This window comes from Pipra filicauda, unplaced genomic scaffold (assembly GCF_003945595.2).
Source record: "Pipra filicauda isolate LSUMZ 115617 unplaced genomic scaffold, ASM394559v2 scaffold89_size2521313_pilon, whole genome shotgun sequence".
Taxonomy (NCBI): domain Eukaryota; kingdom Metazoa; phylum Chordata; class Aves; order Passeriformes; family Pipridae; genus Pipra; species Pipra filicauda.
Genome location: NW_024105086.1, coordinates 751895 through 779260, shown reverse-complemented (window position 1 = coordinate 779260; position 27366 = coordinate 751895). Strand labels below are relative to the sequence as shown.

The window sequence follows — 27366 nt, the reverse complement described above, 5'->3', positions numbered from 1 at the left end:
CACCAAACACCCAACAAACAAACAAACAAACAACAACCCAAACCCCCAAAGAACCCCTAAAATAAAACATAATATCCAACTCCAAAACAAAAATGGGTGTCACAAACCAATCAGAATAAAATTAAATTCCCCGACTTCTGGGTTTGCTTTTGTTACTGGTTTTCCCCTCATGTAACTGGTGGCAGCAAACATAGCTCCCATCTTTCTAAAGGCATTTCCACACAACTATCTCTGTTCCACCAAAAAACCTGCATCAATATAGATCAATCAAAGAATCACACTGTGCTACACTCTGGACAGAAGGCAGTTTCCAGCATTCAGACAGAATTCCTTTGTCCTGTGCTGGGAGTGTCTTTGCACAAAGAGCTCACATAGACCTTACAAAATCCCTCTGACATTCTCTGCAGTGTTAACAGAAGCTAAACTCATTTTGGAGGAGGCTGAAGAGAGAACAAATGACTGGTTCAGGTAAAGCACAGTTTTGGCAGGAGTCCAGCAGCCCAGGTTCTTGTCTGCTCTTATAGTCGTGACCTCTCTGGAGACTTGTCAAATGTGAGGAAAATCTTCATGGCTTGAAAACATGGACCTTGTCAGAGACTGAGGGAAGGAAAGGGTGGGAGGGAATCAGAGCTGAGGACATCCTGAAAGTCAGCAAGAGGAGATGAGAGACAACAGTCCTGGTGGCCTAAACCTGTGGAATCATTTGAGGGTGTGTGAGAAGGTGCCTCCTGTGCCGTGGTGCTGCAGCAGGGCAGGGTGAGGAGGGGCATTGGAGGGGCAATGACCATGGTTTGTGTGGTGGATTCTGCAACCAGGGCAGATCTGCCCTGACAGACAACATTGTTCGGTGAAAGGGACATTTGGGACACCTGAGTTCTGACTTTCTGGAGTGGCTTTCAGCAGCAAGATGTAGTCTAAGCATGGCATCATTTGGAAGGATGTCTCTCAAAGGAGCACAACTCACTGTTTCTGCCTTTTCTTTCCAGCTCAATTCCATGGGAATGAACATGCCAGCCTGGGAGTGTGAAGGGCTGAACCACAGAGATGTCTAAATCCACTCATTACCAAAAGAAGACATCCTTTCCAAAAGTACTTCAAAAATTTAAATGCTTTGAAAGTGTGACTCAAAAATTAACTCCCAGAAATTGGGATTCACAATGCCTAGCTGAAATTGGTATGTCAACACTCTCAGATCACCCCAGTAAATTTTCCTGCTAATCACCAGTTGTTAAAAAGGGCAAAGAAGAGCTCTAATTTTTGCTTTTAGGCCCCCACATTTACTGTTGAAGCTCTGAGATCTACAGGAGTTCTATTGCCAGGGAAAGTTCAGAAAATCATTAGGACACATCTGACTGTCTGTCAAGACTTCTCAGTCACTTACTTGTTTTCCTGTTTTCATAAGTGCCTAAAATCAAGCAAATAACATCTCAGCAACAAACACTGACACAAGTGGAGGCACCAAAGGAACTCAGAAGGAGAAACCATCCATCCCTGAACCAACCCTTCAGATAAACACTAAATCTGCCCTAAAGAAATACAGAAAGACACTTTCTATATTTAAGTAACATGTAATTTCTTTAATGAAGCCTCATTAAGTGTCATGTAGATTAAAACCAGTGACTATCAATCAATTTATCAGTTGGAGAATAAGAGGGTGAGAAAAGGGACTGATCTGAAAGTGTCATTTAAAACTCAACCTCCCTTTTTAGGGCAGATAGTGAAGATAAAATGTTGTTCTCTAGAAGTCACCTTAAGGTCAAATTATTTTGTCCAAATAAATCCCAAGGGTTCCTTTCAGGGGAAGTGCACCAGAACTGAATGTACCTACTAGGTCCAATGAAATAAATGGGAGTATTTCAACCTGACTGAAGCAGGCATTAGAGAACACTGCCACTGTTTAAAAACAGAGCAGAGAACTTCATCCCCATATCAACTACATGGAGATAAGTTATTTTTATAACAGGTATTTTGGTGGTGTTTTGATTTCCTTTGCTTCTTCATTTTTTCCCCCAAAGTCTTCAAAAAAAATCAATTACAGCCAAGTATAAGAGCACAAAACTCCCATGTGGAACAAGCCTGGAGAAGTTTATTCCCCTAAAACTGCTAGGCCACATCCTGTTACTGTTCATACAGCCTCAAGTCAGACATCATTCCAGTGAGCCTTCAGGGAATGCCTTGGTTTTAAGGGATTTAGCAGGACATTATGTAGTTTAGAGGCCCAACCCACATTTTATAGATAATTGTATTCCTACCACACAGTTTTATCCAAAGAGCTTAAGAAACATCATAATGTGATATTCTGTAAAAATTGACAGGAATTGAGAGCAATTTCTCTGAAGTTGAACAGAATAGTCAATGGAGAGTTTATGCAAATGGCAGAGAACAGGCACAGTCCGACAGTGCCAAAGAGCAGAAAACAAACCCCTCACAACCCCTGAGCGAGTCTGAGAGAGCAGAACTTTCATACAAGGCTGGGCTTTGCATCCTGTGGCCACAGCAGTTTGGATTTGGGGTAGAAGGTCCCCTAATCATGTTTTTCTACTGTCCAACTACAGTCATGTTTTGCTTTCCTGTCCTGCAAATTCCTTTATGTGTTTTTTCTTAAATGAGTTTTAATCACCTGGGTTTTGTATCCACTGAAAACGTCTCTCATATCTTGTCTTCCTGGCCTCAGCCAGGAAGATTGCAGCAGGATAAGAATTTCTGCATAATCCTTTCTTTTCCCTCATGAGCAGCACACAGACAGGGACACTGAAACCTGCACAAAATACTCTTAATCATCCACTCGTTTCAGGAAACTCTTATTCAGGTTCCCTGGTAGTGCTCAGAAATCTTGTCCTCTTTTTCACCAACAAAAGGTGCTGATCACCTACATACCCTCTAATTTAAAGTTCTGAAAGTCTAGTTCTGAATATCCTGGAACCTGAAAACCCCTTCACTGCTTTGTAAATATCGAGGTCTCAGAGCTTTTCCTTTTTAAGTTCTAAAGTAGCATTTCTCAGTTGCAATTCTCGTGAAATACATGTTACACCAAAAGCTCCTTCAAATACAGCCAGTTATTTCTGTGTATGTGCAATACACTGCTCAGGGACATTTGCTTATTCAGCTGAATATTAACAACTAATGAGTATTTCTTAGATCAGTTCTGAAGCAGAAAATTTACCCAGGAATACTACAGCAATGTTTATTCTCTTTTCAGCATTGAACATGGACTGGAAAAACCCACAGTATCTTAAATGTTAGGTAATGGCACTTACAAGCTAAAATGCATGAGCCTCTATTATCATTCTTCCCTCTTCTCATGGTGCTTCTCAGTCCTATGGTTTTGTGCATAAACTCATTTTTTTGCCAGAAAAGCAACTTCTTTCTGCAACAGGGAAACAAAAAACCAACTGTGGTTGTTTCCTGCTACTCTCAGCCCAATGCCTTGGCCCCAACAAATTCCAATTATTATTTTTTATTACTTCTCTAACATAATACTGGAAAAAATCATTAATGTGGCCTGTTGTATAAGAGCATCTGTGACACATGAATGAAGAAAAGACTTTCAGAAGAGACTAAATTATATTTTTGTTTGCCTATAATTAATTTGAATTTATTGAAAAGCTGCTTAGCTCCTACAGCCTGTGGAAAGAACCAAGGTGAGATGTGGTCAGTGGAAATCACTGCCACAGGAAATGGGTTTTGTTATCAGCATTGCTCCAGGGCATTTGGAGCCCCTCTACAGGGAGTGATTTCTTAACCAGTCTTATGAGTTACAACTTGTGTATCTGCTATTTGAAAATTAAGCTTCTAATCTCCAAACAGTGAGGAAACCCTCTCTGCCTCTCACCTGGGAAGATTTTCATCTGAAATAGTTGAAATGCTAAAGGCAAGTGAGGGTGTCAGGGGTAACCAGCAGAACTGGGATCTTCATTCCTCAGCCTTAAGCTGGTTTTAAGGTAGGGATTTTTACTTCTAAATCCATTTATTGAATTTCAGTTGGATTCAAAAGGGCAGAGTTAATACAAGTAAGCTGGAAACTGGATATGTCCTGGAACCCATAGGAGTGAACTCTGGTCATCAAATTGGGATTTATGAACACCCCCCCACTAAAAATAATAATAAAAAAAGAGAAAGCCAGACCAAACCAAAATAAAGCACTTCCCATCTAATACTTTATGGAGAAATCTACAGAAGGCTTTTCCCAAATCAGTTCTAAGTGTTAATCAGCTGGACATTATTTAATGACAAGGTGAGCAAAGACACCTTGGAGATAAACCCAAGCACAGTAGAAATGAGAGGTCACACAGAGGACAGGTTAAAGAGGTAGAAATACTCTGCATTTTCCTAAAGAGCTTAGGAAACCCTCCTGCCATAACTTTCAGAGCTTGAGATCTCTGGTGGCTCAACCAGGGCTGGAGTGACCCCAGCACAGGCTCTGCTTTGGGGCCACCACGAGGGGAGAGGTGCAGAACTTCTCCCTGCAGGAGCCTCAGCTTTGTCTCCATGAGCTGAGAGCCTTGTTCTTCCCCTTCCTGGGCTACTCTGAGAGCAAAATGCACTTCAAGCTGGTCAGTCTTTGGGCACTAAAGGGGCAAAGGGGAATTTCCATCATTTCCAGGGTTGCCCAAAACCAAGAAGCTTGTGAGGGGATTTTTATATTATTTCATTTTTTTAAACAGTAGAATTGTTCCAGATTGATTAAGACTGGGAACTGATTGAGCACAGGGTCCTATGAATTAAATAATAATACTAATAGAAAAGAATTTGCTGCTTTACCTACAAACAACTACAGGTTTCAGACACTGTTAAAAAGATTCACAATATCAATTTATTGAGGAACCTCATTTGGGCTTTGAAGTAATGACTAAGGTCTTCCTCAAGACTTTGTATTTTATGCCACCAGTTCAAACCCTTACATGTCTGGGAAGAAGTGTTAGTCACATTTTAATTTAAAAAACCCCAAACAATATATATGCTACTGCAGCCTATTCTAAATTTTGACATTAAAGTACTATCTTTGTGAACCAAGTCAAATCTTCATGTTGTGAGATGATAACTTGCTTGGATGAGGGATGCCATCACCTACTTTGACCTGCAAAAATCTTCTATTTTAAGTAATATGTAACATTTACTTCCAAAAAATAACAAAAGCATCATTTCCCTTTCCTAAACAAATCTGTTTATACTAGTTCCACAAAACATTACCATTAATAACAAGATGGAATATCTGTCCCTATAGAAAGAGACATCCTGCTGTGACACACTATCTTGTTTGCCTTTCATCACTGAGAATATTAATGCAGTTCCTGCTGGGATAAAGATTTATAGTTTCTTGGATTTTGGAAACAGTTAATTAAGCAGCTGCACTGACTGAGTCTCAGTGAAAGAAAGCCTGGAACATTTTGCAAAATGCAAAGTAAAGCTCCATATTCAACCCTCTGGATCCAACTGGAAGAAACAGCACTCACATAAGAAAAGAAGCCCTTTTCTAGACACAGAATAATCCAAGAATTCCACAGTCCCATCCCCCCGGCACTTTCCCAGTTCAGTACTGGGACAGAGAGAAGACAGTAGCAGAGGTCATGTCTTACCTCCTTGGAACATTCACTTGGGAAGAAAAGATCCTTTGGAAGGGGAAACTGGATCCACAATTAGCAAGGGCAGGGAAACTGGGTTCAGAATCCCAAATTATTTCCTGCCTTATTGACTCTATCAGAATGTGGAATGAAGAGGGACCGGAGGGGGCTTTCTTAGCTGGTCAGAGGTAAGAGATCCTTTTTCCCCTGGGAGGCTCAGAAGTCACACCTGGGCTGAAGGGGAAGCTCAGGACACTTTGCAAAGTCTCCCTTGTTTATAAAGTGTCTGTCCTGTCTCGGGGGAAGGAAGGAGGAGTTGAGAAGTTTGATATCTGTAACCTCTGTCATCCCCACTCCTGCCAAGTAAAGATGCTTTAGAGCTGCCAAAGGGACTCAAGTCCTTGTTTGTGACTATCAACAAGTCAGCTCCTGGAATTCCCCATTCCCTTGCAGCCAAGCTCAGATGATTCTTTCCTGTCTCTTCTCTCTGGGTTCTTGGCCAGAGCAGTGAGATGAAAAGGGAGGTGATGAACTCAGTGGCTCCTTAAAGCCCCACCAAAGGCCTGGCTGTGCTGTCCCAGAGTTGACATGGGTACACAGAAGGGCTTCATTTCCTCTCTTTTTTTATAAATTACACTGGAGTTTTCAGTGCAAAGATGGTGGGTGGAAGCAAAACCCTTGGGGATTGTTGGCCTCCTCACCTGACCTTGTAATGTCTGCTCAGAGCCTTGAGGAATTGAACTGTTAACAACAGGAGCCAGTTAATGTTGTAATAACCAAACAAGCTTCTGCTCTTTAAAATTAGAGAGAGCTATATAAAAAATATTGTATTTAAAAGTAACAGATATTTTAGGGTGTGATAAGCTGAACAAAAGCATTTCCCTCACATTTATTTTCTAAGTAAGAATTGCAGAATATCCTGAATTGGAAGGGGCCCACAAGGGTCATCAATTCCAACTCCTGGCCCTGCACAAGGCAGCCCCAAGAATCCCACCATGTGCCTGAGAGCACTGTCCAAACACCTCTTGAAGAAGGCAGAGTTAGTCTGGGAAAAACAGAAAAAAGGGAAGACCCTACCCCATCCTTCCAAAATATCCTGGAGACATTGGATTCTATTATTAGCTTGCTTGAGGGAAAGGAAAGAGAGGGCTCTGAAGGAGATTTGGCTCTGGAGATGGGGAAAGTCTGGAACACATGGGAAGAATGGTAGATTTTCAAACCTGACAGCCTATCCTGAAGCCTCCTGTCATAGAAATACCTCCAAATTAGTGGGTTTCTATAAAAACTCTGAAGTTTTCACCATTTTAAGTTGGGGAGTTGTGAAGTCATCCTTACTGTAGACTATCCAGGCTGATTTTCAAAAGGCAGAGAAAATGCTTTTCCTTTGCTAATCAGAGTTCTGAGCTGTGCTCTCAGAGCCCCCCCCGTGCTCCCACGGCTCTGACCCAGCTCGGGGGGGTCGGGGGGGACGTGGGTGGGACCAGGGTTGTGTGTCAGGATCAGTCAGGGCAGGGGATCAGATGGGCACCTTGTGCAATCCAATGTGCACACTGCACATGGGGCTCTTTGCTCTGGGCACAGGAAAGAAAATCCTTTGTGGCAGAGCCAGAATATTGCAGTTTCAGCTGCCACACCTTCTGTAAAGCACACACCTGACTATACCTTTAAAGCAGAGCATGGTTGTCACACCCACTGGTCTGGAACAGCCAAGCACTTTGAGGATCCATGGAACCCCAGCAGAACCTTCTCTCTGCCTGCTTCTTGGCAGTATTTTCACACTACTATGGCAAATAGATTTTTTTTATATAGATAAACAAGCTAATAGATAAATTAAATACATTACATAAATAGATAGATGAATTAAATAGAAAAAATCATTCAGAATTATACAAGAGCCACAGCTCTTTGTGTACACATCAGGATGGATGAGTTTAATGAGCATTAACTCTTCTAGAAATGCAGAGCCATGGCCAAACCTGCAGCACAAATATATGATTATATTTCTATTGCATTTCCTTTATTCTGCCAGAGTCAGGCTGCTGAACCATTTAACAAACCTGGGGAAATAAGGATGAATAATTACTGAGGCTCTTTGTCTGGAGGAAATGCTATATATCATCTTTTTGAAAGCTGTGGCATTTGAGAAAGATTTCAAGATAATTACTCAGAACTGTTGTCATTTACTGAATCCTCAACGAATACATTTATTTTACTTGCTCAAGGAGCATTCAAGAAACAAATCCCCACAAATTGTCCATGGCATGATAAGCAGAGAATAGCATTTCCAGGATTTATTTCCTATTTCCTGTAGTGTCAAAAATGACAGTTCCTTGCTGTTCCCTACCAGCTTCTGCTTTACAACTTTAGAGTTATCTACAAACAGTAACTGATAAAGTTTCACAGCAACTCTGCTGAGAAAGGAAACTGCCTGTTCCATCATACGGGAAATACTGTGATATTTGCCCCAAAACTCAGCTACAAACACACAATTTTTACAGGGGAAATTGTTAAAATAGAAATGAAAGCCCGAAGATGCCATGACAGAAGGAAATTTTATGGTTAAAAATTCCATGAGGATATAATGAATAATTAGAACAAAAATAGAAAAGTAGGCTTTAGTTGGCTTTTTGTTTGGGTGTGGGTTTTCTCTCCTTTTTCTTTTCACATTCTATTCTTCCTTGAGCATAATTAGAAGGTATCTTATCTTTAAGTGTTCCTTAATGAAGGCACCTGAAGCTGAGCAGTGACAGAAAATTTGAAGACCATCCCCTCTGCCAGCCCCTCTAAGATATACTCTGCAAATCTGTTGTGCAAATATTAACCTGTTAAACTGCAGCTCCTCCCCAGCTCCCAGTGGGATGCCCAGTGCTCTCATTACCAGTCTGATGGAAGATAATGTTGGAAAATGGTCCAACAGGGAGAGCTGGAAACAACACAGATGTGATAGAGCCCCACACCACGTGCACAACAAACTCTATGGTGTAAATCTAGAGCAAGAGAAGGTTTTACTGTGGCCCTTGTTCAAGTCAGGAACCTCCCAGAATGAATCACTTAATAAATAAATCTGTTTGAATAGTACCCTGTTTAATCTGAGTATTTATGTGACCAGCCCTAAGATGTTAAAATAGAAAGTGAACCTTTCTGTCTCAGCCATGGCCAGGTACACCCAGACAGCCCAAAGTGCTGCACAGGACACTGCACCAGGACTCAGCACAGGCCCAAGGGCTGGGCTGGAGCAGGGGCTGAGTCTGAGAGACCCTCCTTAACCCTCTGATCTCTCTGCTCTGAAGGTCTCCTGACTTCAGAGCATCCCCTCTCCATCCTGGCACAAGTTAAAGGTTGAACAGCTGATTTTAGTCCAACTTCTGGCTTTGGTGGGTTCTGTAGGATCAGTCAGAACACTGATGCCATTCCAGGGCAGAACTCAGCTGTGCTCTGTGTCACAGAGAGGGAACTGTGGGATGCAGGAGTTCTGTGCTGACTCGGGGAGGGGTAAATCTGTTTAACAAAAGTTAAATTGGAGCAGTCACACAAATCAGGAATTTTTCTCAGGATACAGAGAACAAAAATGGGCACCACTGCAGTTCCAGTGTAAATGGCAGAGAAAGGTGTGTGAGAAGTCCTGACCCAACAGGGGCAAACATCCCCCTCATCCCACCCCCCCAAAGCAGCTGTTCCCAATAACAGGGACTGGGCTGGGTGGGAGTGGATGTTCAGGAGCAAAAGTACAAAGGAAAACTTGTTACGAGATCTGATTTCTGACACAGGGAGAGAATATTTTCTCCTTGTCTCCCTCTCAACACTTTATTTCTTTCTCTCCACAGAGCAGGGAAGAGCATAATGTCAATTCTGAAGTTTGAACCAATGTGACTGAAACTAAAGCCGTGGTGATGCTTCTTTAATTAAAGCATTTCTCACAAGGGCTTTGAGATGCAGGAGAAAAATAATAAGGTAGAGGGATTTAATTTTATGCAAGTTCTTCATTGAATTGCAGATCTATCCAATCTGGTTTAAATCAGTGGAGCAGAGGAGCCTGAGCCAGCAGCCAGGCTCTGCTCTCACATGCTAATGAATACCCCACAGAGCAGCCCCAGAGCCAAGGGGAGGCCAGAAAATGATATTGCTTTTATTATTTAGAAACATTCCACGACACAATGTAATGCAATATCATCTCAGCAGAACAGCCATGCCTTGGGAGGCTCAGCAGTTATATCACAATGTCTGCCCAAGTACTTACATAAGAAAGAACCACAAGGCTGGTTCTGTAAAGCCTTTAAAGGCTCCATTTCCTTCTGAGATATTGGCTCTGGCAGAAGGTACAGCAAAAGAGCATCACAGTTCATGTACTGGGCACTTTTCTCCTGTACTAGAACTAAACATTGGCAAGATATTACTAAAGAACACCTTTAAGAGATGGAAGCAAACTATGTGTAGTGGGAAAAAAGAATCTTAGAAGATTTCCTACCTTTCTAAATTTTCAAGACATGATCATTACAACAAGAAAATAATTTCCAATCCACTTTTACATAGTTAATTTTTTTTACAGGATTCTGCAACACTTCCACTAACTCTCTTGGTTGTATCAGTTTTTTTTTCAAAGGCTCTGTGAACAGCAGGTACTAATAACTATTGGAGAAGTCCTATTTTTAAGATCTCATATCTGTGATCATTGAAGTGAATTCTGATGTATAATATTGGTGCTGGATCAGAAAAAGACTTTTGTGCCAGTTAATCCACTGGCATCGTCGTGCAGTGTGAATAATGTTTTTCAAGCTCCTCTGTGTGTCTCAGTTTGTCAAACAGGCACAGTCCCAGTTCAGGGGTGGGTTTGGTGCCCCAGAACTGTTCAGTGGGAATTCTGGAAGTTCCAGAGCAGTTCCACTCTGCACTCCTGCAAGGAGTGACAAACAACATCTGCAGGGGAACAGCAGGAAAATGAGCCCAACAGAATGTAATTAGTGCCTGGAACCCAGCCAAGGCCTTCCAACAGCAACAGGACAGTGAGAAAATCCTGGAGCAAAACCTGAAGTCAAGCAACACCTGGAGTGCTCTTTGCTGGGCAGGGACAATATCAAAGGCTGAGGATGCAGCAGAGCCAGAACCTTCCCCAGGTTGGGATTCCAACCCCACACACAGAGGATCTGCCTGGAGGAGGTGGCAAAGCACCTCCAGCCCTTCCTCAAGCATGAAGGGGAAGAAAAGCAGCTTCTGGCCAAGACTACTAAAACACATTGGCCTGTGGCTGGTGACCTCTGCTCCAGGAAGGACAGAGAAAGGAGTTGGTAAAAATTGTCATCAAGTGTATGATAATTGGAGTAAGTTTTTCTTGATCTATTAGATTTCATTACACTTTCCAGAAGAGATGCAATAACCACAGAAATTGATTCTGGATTTATTCACTATGATTAAATGAAATATTTGTTTTCTTAAGCTGCAGATTATGTCTGCAGAATCAAAAACTAAGAACCACGTGGGATGTTCTGAAAACTAAACAGCTCACAGGAGGACCTGTGCTCTAACAGAAAACCCCCATGTGCTGCCTAAGTTGGAGCTGGGCTTGGTAACATAACAATCTTTGTGTTCAGATTAATTAGAATTTGGTTCTAGAACCCGCCTATTATCTCCCCTTTTCCCATTGCCCCTCCCCTAGAACACAAACACCCCAGATGTTGCTGTTGTGGGGAAGTGGAGAGGCTGAAGGATGGGGGTGAGTGAGTAAAGGCACAGTTCAGGTGCTCTCTGGTTTTAGGGCAGCTCTGAAATGCACCTGCTGAATTTTCCAGGGTGGCCCTTTCCCCTGCCTGGAGCTGCTCTCTGTACAAGGAAGATAACGAGGCTTGTTTGCTGGAGAAAGCAAAAGATAAAAATAACCTGTGTCAGTAACTGATGTGTACAAAATGTTGTGTTCTCTTTAGATAACTGTTGTATGAATCCAGAAAGTGAAGGTGGAAAAGTGAAATCTATACTTGGGTTTGGATTTACTAAGAGACAAAAGCATGAGGCTCCTAAATGTAATTGGATTTTGCCTTCTGAACCTTTTATCTCTAGACCTTCTGAAAAAACCAAACAAAACTCAGTGAAAAATATGGTAAAACCAAAAAGCTTAAATTTTCATAACACTAACCTGGAAGGGTCCATCCTGATTCATTACCAGGGCTCAGGAATGCTCACTCTGTGAGGGAATGTGGAGCATCCTCTTGTTGGGGCACTGGTGGAATCTCAGCTGGTTTGATAACAAATCATGGCTGGTGGCAGCTTGGAGATCCCAAGTTACGTGCAGTATTTTGGGGGGATGGATGTGGCTGTAAGCCTGTAAGACAGGTCCCAAAAAACTGATCGTGGTGTCTTTGCCAGAGTGCTGGGCAGCTCTGCAGTGCTACAGGAAAGTGGAAGGGGAAAAAGAAAGGCTACTAGAAAAGAGAAATAAAACTGCTGACCCAGGAATTTCAGCAAGAACCACAATTATCAGTTCTAAAATAATCTCTCTTCAAGTAATTTCTGTGAAATTTTTTGGCCTGAGAGAAACTGTGTTATATAATACACTCACACTCCAGGTGTGTCTATGTTATATAAGTTTATTGCTTATTGTTTGCCTTCTGTTTTCCCTCATCTAGATTTCCAATCATCCAGCTCCCCTAAATTAGAACAGTGACTCTATAATTCTCTAATCTGTAGGCAAGCCAACATCAGGACAAGCAGCTAAGGATCATGCTCTGCTGGTTCTCAGAATAGCAAAGAAAATGCAGGAAAGCTTTGAAGGGGCTTTGAATATCAGAAAAATCTTTGGCAATACCTGAAGCCCACAGTATTTCTGAGTTATGTGAACCTAAAGCAGAAGAGAAGAGGAGACAAAGTGAACTGAAGAACTGAAGGATTAAAAATAGCCTCAGAGATTAGAGCTGCTCAGAGGTTACAGGCCCATGAAACATCCCCCAGGAAGGTTTGTGGGGAACAGGAGCATGTTTCTGATTTACAGGCAGCAGCACAAGCAGAACATCCTTGTGCCACCCTGATGAGACACCCCAAGGAACACCCAGCACATTTCCTTCAGGGGCAAGGGAAGAGCACTGATAACCCAGCAAAGTGCCTTTAAATCCCTGTAATCCCTGTTTTCTATGGCCTGCTCACACACAATGTCCTTGCTGTTCCAGAGCCAGTGGAACCCTTCCCACTCCTGACCCAGGGCCAGGCTCCCAGTGCCAATGGATTGAGTGGGCAAGTGTGCCACGAGGGCCAGCAAGGCAGACAGGCTCCCAAACAGGGCAGCAGAGCTGCATGCCAGCTCCCTAATTGGGGAGTTGGTGTCTGCTGGGAAGCCAGCTGCCTTCCCAGCCTTCCAGATGGAAATGAGAATGGAAAAGACAGTAGACAATGAAGGGTACATGAAAATCAAATTAAATAAACACTATTTGCACTACAATTGTGATCTGTTCTGACTGGCCTTCTTTTAGGGAAAGCACTTCAGGGATTTCCTTTTTCTGCATGTGGTAAAAGAGTTGGGTATAGAGGAAAACGATAAAGCAAAAAGCAAATTGGAGCAGCTGCCTTCAGTCTCCAAGTATGCAAGCACATAGAGCAGCTACAAGTGAACAGTTCAGGGGTTCCTTTCTGATTATTGCAGGTTGGGCTTCCAGGTGAATCTCATTTAATCCCCCCAGTGTGCAGGAACTCCCTGCCTGTGTTCCCTTCCCCTCTGTTCCCCTGCAGGCAGTGATGCCCAAACTTCCTCCTCGCCCCAATCACTGAGAACAAGAGAGAAGAGCTTTGGAGCCCTTTGGAGCAGAGGGGAGGTAATTTCTGACTCCCCCAGCACTCAGCTGATGCTGAGATGAGATGAACCCTTCTCTGACCCAGTCTCCTGCCCAGCAGAGCACCAAGGAGAGCTCCCCTGGCTCATGGGTGTCAGTGCTGGGATAGTTATTTCTGTGCGGAATTATTGATCCTTAATTACATAATAAACCATTTTCAACAGTGTCAGATGAATGCAAAATTAACACTTGTGCCTCTGTTCTAGCACGTGGTTATGACCATTAAGCCACAGCTGAAAATGTCTGCAGAGGTTTCCTGGGCTCATTGCTGAGCTACAAGTCACTGCAACTCCAGCACTGGAAAGTCCATCCAAGTCATCAGACAATCCTGCCAATGCTCTGGATTTGACCTCTGTCACCAGAGAGTTCAGAAAACACATTTCCACTGTGTGAAATCAGTGCCTAAGTATGATCAGAGCCAGTTCAGGTGATAACACACAGTAATTTTAGATTTATATAAAAAAAAAATACACATTTTATTGCAGAGAACAGAGGGGAGCACAGATGTGATCTAAACAAATAGGAATGTGAACAACTAGAAGTGATGGGAATTCTCACCTCCTTCCTGAGCTACAAATATTTTGCAGAGGTGCAAAATTAGTTTTTAGGTCCTACAGATATTTTGCTCCATCAGAAACAGTCCCACCAGATTTGACTGCCCATAAAAGTATCTGACTGTATATTTCCATATAACTGTATGTATAAAAATATAATATATAAATATAACCTTATATAAACAAATATAGTCATATATAAATAAATATAACTGAATATTTCCACATTCATGCCCATATCCGTATGAAATAGTCAACTCATTTCAGGTAGAACAATAATCAGGTAATGTGTATTTTACAGAAACAAACTTTAAACCCTTTATTATTAATTTAGCAACTTAAGTAATTCAGTGCTCAGGATTAGAACAGAACAGTGTATTTTCCAGAGGTTCTAAGCCTACAAAGTGCAATGCACAAATCACAAACTGATGGATTTAAGAAAGGGATCAGATTCAGAGAAAATATTTTGAAAGTTTCTGTCGTATAATGAAAAAAAAAATGTAGTAAACCTAAAAAGTCCACTCGATTACTAAAGCAACATTTGTCCAGCTTTATCCAGCAGTGCTTTAGGAATTTCCTGTGCTGATTATCTGCTGCTCCTGCACTGAACTCCTCAACCATCACATGGGAGAGGGAGGACAGTGGCATCCTGGGGTTATCTTTTAAAATAACAAAAGGATGCTGATAAATACAGAGTGCTACAGCTCTACAGTCCTAATGCCTCCTCAGGAGGTATTTTCATAAAATCCTGGTTAGGTAGTGATTGCCTTCCAAACAAAGGCCAGTTAAAGAGAATAGAGTCCTTCAGAGCACTGTCCATTATTTCCCTCCTGGCAGGAGCTCAGCCTCTCTGTGCTATTTGTCTTTACTGTAATGGCAGATACAGCTTTTAAATTTCCTAGTGATGCAAAAAATTAACTGCCAGCCCAGGAAAACTGAATGGACTTTGCAGAATCATCCTTTAAATCTTCTGGGGTGTTTTCTTAACACCCATGGCAGCAGCAACAAGCCCAGTTCCCTGAATTCTGCCATAACTCAATCAAAGTTTTCTTACTCCCTTTCTGTTGCTGACATCTGGGTCCTTTCCACAGGGATTTGTCAGTAAAATGAGCTGTGACCCGGGTTCACAACTGATGGGAACTAATTTGACTGTGCTCCACAGTGGGGGGAAGTTAGTACAGCCCAGCTGACCCTGCTCTCATCTGAGGCTTCCACCACCACACATTTGCATTTAGAAATTACTCATCAAGTCAAATTCCAAACACTTTCATATCCTCTCCAATCATGGACACCATAAGGAGTGCATGTTCTTTGGCCTTTCAAATGTAATTATTAGCCAGAAAAATACTCAACTAAATGAATCTCTTCCTCTTGCCATCTTTTCTATTTTCTAGGTCTGCTTTACAATACTTCCCTCCCTACTTTGTGTTCCAGAATTCACCTTCTTTTGTTACTACAATTGAATTTAAATAGTTGATTTTAATATTTGATGAACTTACTATAAAAATAAAGCTATTTTTTCCTTTTGATAGCATGGTATATAATCCAGTACCTTAAAACATCAGGCATACAGTGATGACCTTATCCTTTACTCTTAAGCAGGATCTGGCCTTAGAGTTTGTGCAAGTGAGATCCCAAAGCCAAGCACACAAGTAAAGCAAGGCAGGGTTTGATAGAGAACTTTCTAAATAAATACAAAATTTGCTCCAAGTAGCAAAAGACTAAAAGAAAGGGAATAGCTACATTTTTAAGAATGGCCACTCAACAACAAAAGATTTAACTGGCAGTCTGGGGGCTAAATTAATTGGTAGGATGACAATCTCTTCCAGGGCTATGGCTGGCATTGATGAGTAGATGCCAAGTCCAAGTCCCCTGAGATTCATAGACCTTTAAATTCCTACAAATGCCTCCTGGAAGGTGTTTAGAACCATCAGTCTGTATTTCAGGAGTCACCTCCTCACTCCTCACACACACACAGCTGGTGCTGGCCCTGGACCACAGCAGAGCCTCAAGTTCACTTCTCCTTTTTATTCCCTCTGTGCTTATTCAGAACTATTTGTATTTCCTTTTAGCACTCTGGGAGTTTCTTTATTTCTCCCCATCAAATTGGTATTGGTCAGGAAACCATTTTTGGCACCTGACAGGGACACAGCATCCTTTCTTTCTGTTTTTATCCCATCCATGACCTTAGAATGTCTCCTGTAGCTTCTCCACCTGACACTGCTGCAGCCCTTTGCCAGATATCTCCAGGTACAGCAGATGGCACAGGAGCTGTCTGTGTTCTCAGCTCAGAGTCAATCTTTTCAACAGGTTATGACACTTTATGCCACTATCTTTCTTTATGCTTTTTCTGCCTTTTCTGTATTATTTAAAAGCCAAATGCCACCGTCTGCTCTGCAGTGCGTGTGGGCAGGTGGAACAAGGAAGGTGTTTGGGGTGGTGCAGGGTTAATCACGGTTCTGAGGGGTGGGTAGGTGCAGTTCATATTACTAAGGGTGGGGAAGATCTATTTCTTCAAACCTCATTATAAAAGTATCACTTAAAGCGTCTGTTCATCAGCATTTCTGGCCTTAAAAGCCTCTGTCATTTCAGAGCGTGGAGAGAGGGGAAGAGGCAGAAATCCAAGTTCTGCTGAGCATCTCTATTGCTTTTTAATGATCTCTTCAGTGTCTGAAATGATCATTTAATACCCCCTGTCCTGGTTTCTCAGAGTGCCACCCGATCCTGTTGTCACTGGGGCTGTTCCCAGCTTTGGCTCCCCAGCACTGCAAGGCATGACCAGGCTCTGCTCCTGCCTGGGCTGGCAGGATAATGGTCAGATCCATCACAACACAGACCCAGGGACAGTTCACTGAGCTCATCCCAAACATCCTCACTCAGTTCATTACCTGCAAGCCCACACAGGCTGTTTTCCCTGTGCTCAGGGTGAACCTGTCCCAACCCATCTCCTTTCAAACCATCCCCTCCTGTACTTGGAACACCAACCTCAGTTACATCAGTGCCTGGGAAAAGCCACTGCCTCTCATTGGGGCCCTTCCTTTACAACCATTTTAAAGTCCATTATTAGTTGTAATGTCTGCTAAATTCTGTTTTCTTTCTTATGGTGGAATTGAGGAAACAATGATTTCTACTTAATTTTTCTGATAAAATTTATACCAATTCCTTAGCACCCACTTCTCTCTTGTTTCCAAGATTTCATTAAAATGGTTATTTTCTTCTCTCTTAATATTTTTATTTTGTATCTTCATCAAATGCATCTCTCCCTGCTTTCACATGTCTCTCCTCATTAACATCTAGTTCATTGGTATTTAATTTGGGTAGAAATATCCTGAATGTAGTTCTTACATTAACCTATATCCAAATTTATTTGAAATCAGAATCAATGCATATGCCCTTTTCTTGTGTTTTTACTTCTCACTGTAGGACAAGTGCCTGGGAAAGCTATGAATTGTTAACTCTCTTTCCAGGAATTCCCAATGTCTACTTAGATGTCTGTAAATAGGTCTCCAAATTCTGGCAAAATAAAAAGCAACTGGTCCAACCCCATAGCTCCTCTTACAGTTTATATCCTCTAAAAACTACAAAGCTACCATTAGAAGTACTGGCAAAACAAACAGATATTCTGCAGAAATTAACTACAAAATGAAGTGTGTAAGTGAATAACAGAGAGCTCATTTTAGCACATTCAGAACACATGGTAAGTGCACAGAGGCATCTGTTTGCAGCTTAGATGCCCTGTATTGATAACCTGAAAATTCTGGTGTTCAAACATGCCCTGAGTTTTCCCTGGGGTGCACTGAATGTGTGTTTGCCAGTGTTTCCACAGCCCCAGACCCATCAGATCACAGGTTTGACAGAAACATCCTTGTTCTGCTGCTTTTTCTACTTAACTTTTTCTTTCCAAACAAGTTTTTCATATTTAGAGTTGAGAGAGAAGAAAAAAAAATACCATGTGAGACATTCAAAGTGAAATAAATTCGTGACTTCTTGTTCCCATTGGGCATGAGAGACCCCCCAGGATACAGAGAGCCAGCCCTGAGGGCAGAGCTCAGTCCCACGGGCACTCTGGGACTGCCCAGGTTAGGAGACAAGAGTGGATCTAAGGGGGGAACTGCCTTCTCTTCCCTGGGGAGAAGCAAACCTGGCAAACTCTGAAAATGTGGGTTTGGCCTAAACTAAATGCAAAGCTATGTAAAAGAAAAAAGTCAGAGCTCAAACCTACTGTTGTCTCTACGAAGAAGAAGCAATAAAATCCAACTCTCACTCCTCCCCTCAGCACTTGGCTACATTTATGGAGCAGGATTTGCAGGAATCCTTCCCAATCATTGTCTCCTTCCCTCTCCCTATGGCAGGAGTTGGGGGAAGAGTGACCTTGTGGCAGAGGACAGAGCTGTGAGAACACAACCAGGTGACAACTGGGCACAGAGCCAGCAATTCTTTAGCTGGAATATTTTGCCTTTCAAGGTTTGGGATTAAAAAGTGTGAGTAGGGATAAGGGAGAAGGTTTAAAGGAGCCTCTGGGAAGAGATAGAGAATGGGGCAGGGAAAGCAGCAAGGTAAGCAATATACAGAGATTTCCAGAATCCTTTGTGTGTCCTCAATGGGAAGCTTATCAAAAAGAGGATAAAGCTGTTCTGACAAGATAACACAGCGAGTGGTAGCAGGAAAAAACTAATCTGTTAATAGATCCTTACAAAGGCTTTTTTTTTTTCATTACACAAAAGGTGCACTTGGGCATTCCCAAAGTGACAGAGGGCACACCCCCAGGAATGGCTGCAGGTTTCAATGGTTGGTCTCTGAGCCAGTGGAAAATGCTCAAGGAGCACAAACTTTTCCAATGGCAGGACACTGAGAGGCAATTCCCTGTCAGAGGTGTCGACACAGTCCTCAGGAAATCGTAAGGAAAACCTTTAACTCTTGTCATTATTTGCTTTCTGTGTGTGACCCTGGGGTTTTTAGGTTTTTTTAACTTCTGTTTGTGTCTGGGAAACACCAACAGCAATTTATGTGCTCCATCTGCTCAGGGTAAATAGTGATTAACATCTTTACTCCCTTGAAATAAGACTTTCTTTGAAACCTGCGTTGGTTTATTGTTGTCTTGGTTTTTTAGCAGCATGTTTTGCCTCACATAATGGCACTTCAACATCTTTTGCTAGTGCTGGATGCAGGGCAAGGGGGTCTTATTTGCACAGGCTTTAGAACCCCAGTGAGGATAAAAAGCTTAATTTCTTCTGTTTGAAATGTAGTTTTAGTCCATACCTATCTCTGCAGATCTAAAGGGCCATAAATATTCTTCCTGCTGTAAAGTAATTACAAAACCACCAGGGACTCTTGTGGAATTTTTCAAGGAAGTTGAAAAAAAATCTGAAAAAATTCAGGGTGTATGCCTTAGAATTGTGAAGCAAGGAGATTATTACCTGACGTGAAAGAATATGTTGTATTACTGAACTCTTTGCCACATAGAAGCCCAAGGAGACACATCCCCTTGAAGAGCAGCCCTCAGCAATTGCTGTGTAAGGAACTCGGAGACCTCCTGCTTTGTCTGTTTGCAAATGAGAGTCAGAGTCACAAGAGAACTGCCCACATCCACTCCTAAGCTACCGAAAAAAGCAAAACAAAACAAGGAAATTTAAACCACACAGGAAAAGCTAAGGTGGGGGTTTATTTTAAAGCTCAGAAATTCCCATTTTGCTCTTCTGGGAGGAGAAAGTAAAAGTCTTGGTAGAGCCAGTTGTGTTTAACAGAGAGACAAATGCAGAGGTTTTTTTTTTCCCCTATAGAGTAAGCAAACAATGACTGACCTTAGATGACATTTTCTCTTGGACTACGAGCTCAGAGTCCTTCAGCAGTTCCATCTGTACCACTGGGAACTATAACCCATGTACTGCACACGTCAAACTTTGAGCAAGACTCCCTAACACTTCACTTTTTTCCCCTCAGATATTGTACAGAAATATAATCTCCACTAGGATTTGGAGAGAATTCTGAAGACACTTCTCCCTAAACCACTGTTTCAATTATCTACACACAAACATCCCACTCGTGGCTTTTCCTAATTCAAACAAGAGAATCAGACACACACTTGTTATTTCAGACTTTGGTCCTTCCCTGGCTGATAGTGAGGGTTTGTTTATTTGAAGCTGCTCTGGTGAGCTCCCCTCCCGCTGAGGGAAAAGCAGCTCCATCCATTACTATCTCTCCAACCTCCTAAGGAGATAATTAGGCTTTGCAATTGATTGCAATTTATTAAATCAGACAGTCTGCTATACTTCTTTCTGGTTTGGTTTTTAAACTATAACTTTACAGCTGGAGAAAATGACGTGGAAATCAGCCAGATTTCCTTAAGTGCAGTTCACTCTCCATCATTCCTGGTTTTATCCACTATGTCTTGTCTGAGATTTTAAATGGATTGTGGCAAAGTGTTCAGTTACTGTGCTCTGGCCCACAAAAAGAGCAGTGTTTTATCCACCCACACTCAACCACTGACTTTTCTCTGTTTCCCAAACCTCCACTGCTGCCCATCTGTATTGTTTATGACTGATAGTTATGCTATTTCAGTGTTCATGTCTTACCCTTATTTCAGTTACCTCACAGAAATCTGACTATAATGCTTCAGCTGTTGCCCAGATAAATATTTTTGTGAATTAAGCACCATTCAGCCACACACAACTTCCTAAGGGAAATGCATACTTGGAAACCAACATGAAAAGATGCTCTAATTTAATTTTGCTCTGTTGTTGTGTGTGAGAGCATTGCTGAGGGTTTCCATGACATGTTTAAGGATGCCATGGGGACACTGGCACAAGATCTGCGATATTCCCAACAAAACTAAAACGAAATGGTGACTGATCTCTCAAACCAGAAACCTCCCCAATGAAAGGCCTGAGCCCATAAAAGCTTCTTTCTTTAGTGCCACAGTTGGTGTTACAGCCAGGCCATCTTGGGATGGTGCAGAGCTGCTACAATAAAAGCAGGAGAAACTTCTCCCAAAGTTAAGTGCTAATCATTTACTGGAAACACACAGCAAGAGCTGATTTTTAAGGAGCATTTCAAAGCCAGTGGTTTCAGCACTTGCAGCAGTGCTCCCTCAAGCCCAGTGAAACAGTGCCTGGCACAGGCTGCTCAGTCTGGAGGGGGCTCTTTGTGCATCAGAATCTCTCTCCTTTAAGTCTTCAGGGATTGGGGATTACTGAACTGAGCAGGGCAATGAATGGAAAGCCCCCAAAACTCCTTTTGACCACAGGACTATAAACTGAGGTTTCACCAAACACTGTTTGCTTTGGGCAAGACCCTTTACGACCCTCCTGAAAGCATTACCATGTGCCAGGTACTATTTCACTGCTCTTTTACCTTTCCTGAGTGCCTGTTTCCATGCCCTTTGGATCACTATTTCACACTGCTCTCTTACATTACACAATTCCATTTTCCTGCCCTTGTAGGTGCATCACAAGGAGTGACCAGTGCAAAGACAGTAATGAAACAAAGCAGGACAGGGCCAGGTTCTGCTGGTCAGAATTGCCCCTCAGTGCTGGAGAGCTCCCACTGGAGCCTGTCCAGAACCACAACAATTGCTGGTTGGTAAAAAACAGTGCCTGGGGGGAGGAGGGGGGCAGGAAGGAAAGGGCCACTATCTCTAAATACAGAGATCCTGGGAAAAAAAGCATTTTAGCACCTCAGAATATAATCAGCAACTAGGCATTTGAGCTGCAGTTGAGGAATAATCAACATCCTTATGAGAATTGATCATTTTCTCTTAATCACAGTGTGCAGCAGCTGACTGACAAATAGGTGTTATTGCTTATTCTGCCAGAGAGAGCTCTGAGCAGTTTTATTTCTGCAGAGTCTGTCACTCTAAGGAGAGACACACATTTGTCACAAAGCACAGATACAGAAGAGAATCCACTGAAGTGTAGGTTACAACACTCTTGCAATGGTCACTTAATTTTTACATTGCTCTGTTTATTCCATGGGATTGCTGAAATACTGATATCAGCTTGTGTATGAAAAAAAGTTTAAGTGAAGGTTTATTTCTCATCTAACTGAAATAAAAAGTGGATCTCATCTCCTTGTGTGCCTGCTTGGAACAAATCACACTGATGCTGGTGAATAATACCAACTTGTGGCAGATGCCTTTGATGCTGCCACTCACATCTGTGCCACTCAAACCTTTGTGAGGAGAGTGAGTTATGGTATCATTATTATTCTCTATTAACATGAAATTATTCATCAGCGTTAATCATGGGAAACTCTTTGCACTTGACTCCCTTCAGAGCTACAAGATCAAAAACTTACCCTCTCCCTGCATCTCAGCTGGAATTTGCAAGTATCTGTTTAAGAACAAAGAGAGACACTGTAGATAACTGTGTGACTTGTGAACATACACTTTTTGTCTTTGCAGTGTGGGGTTATCTGAAAGGAATGAGTTGCTTCAGTGTGGATAAACACAGATTTACAGCTCAGGCTGTTCAAAGGTTGATTTTTCCCCCCAGGACACTGGGTATTCCAGCCCCACTCCACGAGGAGCCCTTTATCCAACCCTCCCAAACTGGTTGTTCCTGCAGCTGAGGCGTGCAGACAGCCTGACACCTGCACTGAACCCGAGATCCACTCAGGTTTGTTGATCACAGCACACACTTTATCACCCCTCACACTCCTCAGCCTGTGCAATCCCTCAGCACCACTAACGAGTGGGTCAGCAATAAGCTTTGACACACTCGCTTTTCCACCAGCAGCTCCTGAGCCCGTTTGGAAGCAGCAGGTGCAGAGCTGACTGGGCAGGGTTGGTGTCCCTGCCCTGTCTGGCTCTCAGGTTGTTCCAGTGTGCAGGTCAGGCCCCAGGGACTGAGAACGTGCAGGCAGCTCGGTCATGCACAGCTGAAGAGCAGCAGTGCCTGAAGAATGAGAACTTGTTTGCCACATCAGGACAGAAATCACTGAATGCCACACCAAATGATGCAGATGGTGAGCCTATTAAAATTTATTGCTTGATATCCAGCCAATTCCTGCTACCCTGGGTGTAAATGACATGATAATCAAATGCTATAAACAAAATTAGAGTGCACTGTACTACAGTATTATATACTAACATTTCAAACCAGTAACCATAAAATAGCTGCTGCTTTATCATTTCAAAACTTACAAAAAAAGTTACTTTTATGGGCAGGAATTACCAAAAGCCTTAGCTGGACACCTTGAGAACAAAAACCCCACAAAAATTCAAAATGCAGGCATCCCACAGCACAGATAATTTTTTATTAGCATGAAACCAGCAGCAGATTTATTTGCTTTGCTTGAAATTTAGACAATAAAAATACAGACTTCCCCTGTCTAATGTGTTGTCAATGCATAACTGCCCTGGTTTGATTTGGCTCAAGACTTGCAAAAGCAAATCAATCACTGTGACTCTCCAGCTCACAGAGGGCTCAGCATATGCTGTAAGGGATAAAATCAGCAGCAGCACCAGTTTCTCCTTCCTCCCCACTCAAACACCTCTTTTGTGCACAGAATGGAGTTTCATCCAAGGACCTGCTGACAAGGGTCCCCCGTTGGAATAAGTTACAGGCACCCACATCACCTGGAAGAGCACAAGAAACACCCCCCAGAACTGGCAGCAGTGATGTAGCTGAGCCCACACTCTGTTCCATGGCAGCTATTTAAGATAATCAGCATTACTGAGCTGTACTAATTATGCACAGCAATTTGTATTCCAAATACAACCAGGATGCATTTCCCCTTTTTTATCCCTAACAAACATGGAGACTACAATGCATAATAGGGAGGATTAGGCATTCAGAAACTTGCAGTCAAATCCTGTTTGCTTATCAAGGAAAAACAGTCCTGGAGAACTGGCTTGCATGCCCTGAGTTTTCTTTTTTTAAGCTGTCATTTAATATTTCAGCAATAACAGGGAACTGTTATGTGGTATTTTCTAACTGGTAACAAAACAAAGTATTTTTGACTCATTTCTGTGTTCAGGGTACAGAGTATTTTGGCACTTCTTTAAATGAAATGGTCTAGAACACAGAACATCACTGCCTTGGCAGCACTCAGAGAGCGCTGGAGAGATTTCACCTCAGACAGCATTCTCAGATGGAACATATTATCTGAAAGTCAGTTATTTTCAACTGAGAAATTTGGTTCTCAAGGGAAATTAAAGCAATCCCTTGCTTTCCTTCCAAGGCCATTGCTCCTACTCCAGTAATATTTAGTTGCACTGTCTTCAGTCTCATTGGGTCACTGCTGGGAATGTTCCTTCTGAATAAAAGGAATAAGGGTTTTTCTTGGGAAACAGTTTCAGGTCTCACCTAAAACCTGCAGAAGAGAAGGATGTGAATTTCTAAGAAGACAAACTGAGCAAAAACTCTTTGCCACCCAGAGCAGGAGGGGGGTGGGATATGTGGCCACTCAACTGGGATCCACTCACTGGAATACCAGGAAAAACCCCACCCACACCTTCTCCAGGTGATTGTCTCCAGGCACTTTTTTGGATCCACTTTACCAGATAACAATTAGATCTGGTGACAAGGAATACATGCCCAGAACTCCCCTTCAGGCAGGTTGAAAAGGGGAAGTGCTTAAGTTCAGATGAAGATTTCCATTCTGCATATTCCTTTATTAACCAACTAAAAGCTAATCATCAAGCTGCATGTAGTGGTGAGTGACACCAAACTAAGGATCTGCTTTAAGGCAGAATTAAAAGACAAGAAAGTATTTACTGGAGCATTCAATGTCATAGCTGCCTCATAAAACATTGGTGACTATGTGAAATTGGAAAATAAATGGTATATTCTGAAGCTATTTTCATCCCATTAGCTTAAGTCAGAAAGAATAAAAGCAAATGTTGCTTCAAAGATTAGTTCAGAAATCCAACATGCAAAGGATGGACACAACTGGCACTTCTCTCCCCCTTCTCTCATCTTTCAGATTGAGTTCAGTCTTTTTCTTCAGAGGAACCCAAGTGCAAAGTTACTTTTGGTTTTTTGAACCTGGTATCTAAGGGCAGGATGACTTCAAACAAGTGCTCAAATTCAGTATTTCAGGAATTTTCTCTAATGCAGTTGTGGTTTTTATTTCAGATAGGTGATCAACACCCAGAGAGCTTCCTATGATTATTCATGAGCAAAATCTGCATCCTGCTGGTTCACTTCACCACCCCACTGCCCCCTCCCCTTTTCTAAAGCTACCCAGTGACATCAAACCATGCTGGGCCTGCAATATCAGTGACTTCCATCATTCTTAGAGCAGATGGAACTCAAATTCCTCCATGAGTCCAAGAAATTGTTGCTTTATTGCTTTTGGAGGTGAGAATTTCAGGGGAGGTAGAATCATGCAGGTACTAATGATGAAAAATAGGTAGAGTAAAGCAAGAGTGGTAGAATTCATCTGATTCTACTGGAAAAATCATTCCACTTTCCTTGCAACAGAGCCTGCTGGAATGCACTACATACAAACCTATTGCAAAAAACAAGGGAAATAAGGGAATAAAACTTTGCTTGGGACTGCAAACCCCACATGACATGAGATTTTTTTGTTCTGCCCTCACTGACAGATCTAAATGTTTTTAATTACCTTTCAAAAGGAAAAGCTTCTAAGAGCCAATGTTTCCTTAAAAAACCCCAAGCAATCCCCTCAAAAAAAATATCTCCATATCACCTTGATATTTCCATCTAGAATGGAAGATGTCCAGTTCTAGAAGACTTACTTTGGAGAGTCTTCCTTCCATCTTTAATTTTTGTTGTTTTATTGTGAACCTAATTGCTTTTTAAGACTTTGGATGAAAAATAAAACCTCAGTGTTCCAGCTAGGGATTGACTGTTGCCAACTAGAGCTGAATAATGATCTTGCCCGTTTTCTGCATGATGTGTCCCTTACAGACACACTCCAACAGAAATCTGCTGTTCTGCATGCAACATTACCTTTGTCAAGAGAGCTACAAAACTTCTGAGAGTGGTGATTAATCTCAACTGCACCACAGGAGTATCTTCAGTTACTATTTCCATGGAACAAGGCAACAGCTGAACACAGGAGTGTGAAAGGAATGGCTTTGACTACTCACAATAGTCTCAACATTGCTACTTATTACAGGCCCTACTGAAGCTGCCTGGAGGCAAATCAGTTCTTGCCACCACCTCTTGGTCACCAAGTTTTACTTGCAAAGTACTGCAAGTCTTTCACTAAAAAGAACATTCAATGAAAGGGGTTTTTTTGTTCATGATGTTTCAAACCCGAATTGAATCAGCTTGTGAAAGAGTTTTGACTCCCTACAAATTCCACATTTCAGTCACTGCTGTTAATTCTTACACTTTTTGCAACTTTTAAACTCCTCTCTAAATAGTTTTGAACACACCCACCCACAAACCCAGTTTTATGACACATTAGTACCCAAATACATCTTCATTAACTTCTTAGCTGTGAACATAATCGTTAAGGCAGAGGCACAGCATCCCTTTTGCCACATATGGGAAATGTGAACAGATTTGGACAGCCAGGGAGTATAATTCTTTCACAGATTAAGGCTATAGAAGTATTTGAAGTTCTCTGGTTTAGGTGGTCTCCTGTAGCGATAATACTTGAAATGAAGAATAATGGATTTTTCCGCTCATTGGATTAACTGGAGAGACAAAGTGAAAGAGTAAGAATGTGAATAACAATATTATTGCCAGGTAGTTAAAAGCATAACTACACTATAAGCCAAAAAAAGAGGGAAAAAATAGAGCTGAACTTAGTTTAATATGACAGTTTTGAAACATTTTATTTTGAAAATTCTATTTGTTTTTAAAACTACTTATAATAAAGAAAAAAAAACTATTAGCCATCAGTTTAGTTATAAAAATAACTTATCTTTCAGCAGTAATTGAACTCTAAGGTTTTTCAGTTTTCAAGTTGTGACAATGGGATATGTTTGCAAGACAAACTCTGTCAGTTTATGAAGGATAATAATGGTTGGTTGGGACTCAGAGCCTGCACTTTGGAGTCAGTCCTGTGCACAGCACCAGACTGCACACAGAGCTGGGGAGATGTTTCTGGATCTTAAGTCCTTGCATCCCTTCAGTCAAGGGGATAAACACTTATCCCAGATAAAAGATGATCTAACTGATGGTCAGTGAGGACAGGGTTGTGTCTCACCTTGGAGGAAAGCAGGAGTCACTGAGCCAGGGGAGCTGAGGGACTTCACTGCCAACAGCTCAGGAGTCTTCCTGGAAACTCCTCATTGCCAAACTAAAACAAGCAGGACTGGTTTGGAGCGAGGATTGGCACAACAACAAAACAAGAAGTTCATTATGCACCCAATCCCTCTTACTTTCTGATCTCCCATCTTCTACCAGAGACCTGCAAACACCACCAAGAACATGAGGAAAGCCCACCCCTGCAGAGAACCCCTCCTGTGCTCCCTCAGGGTGCCCGACCCTGCTCTGCACCCACGGGGTCCTCACTCTGTGTCTC

General features: G+C 42.1%; 1 protein-coding gene across 2 annotated transcripts in view; it reads right to left on the bottom strand.

Annotated features, from left to right (window-relative positions):
* Positions 1 to 27366, bottom strand: part of ATP10B (ATPase phospholipid transporting 10B (putative)) — a 181668-nt gene that overhangs the window by 120191 nt on the left and 34111 nt on the right. The window contains exon 1 of one of the 2 annotated variants that reach the window (XM_039390988.1): positions 3258 to 3275. The exons of the other annotated variant lie outside the window; for it this stretch is intronic. The gene's annotated coding sequence lies outside the window, so the exon portion shown is untranslated. Of the gene's footprint in view, positions 1 to 3257; positions 3276 to 27366 lie in introns of those variants that run through there. 2 annotated transcript variants of the gene reach the window in all.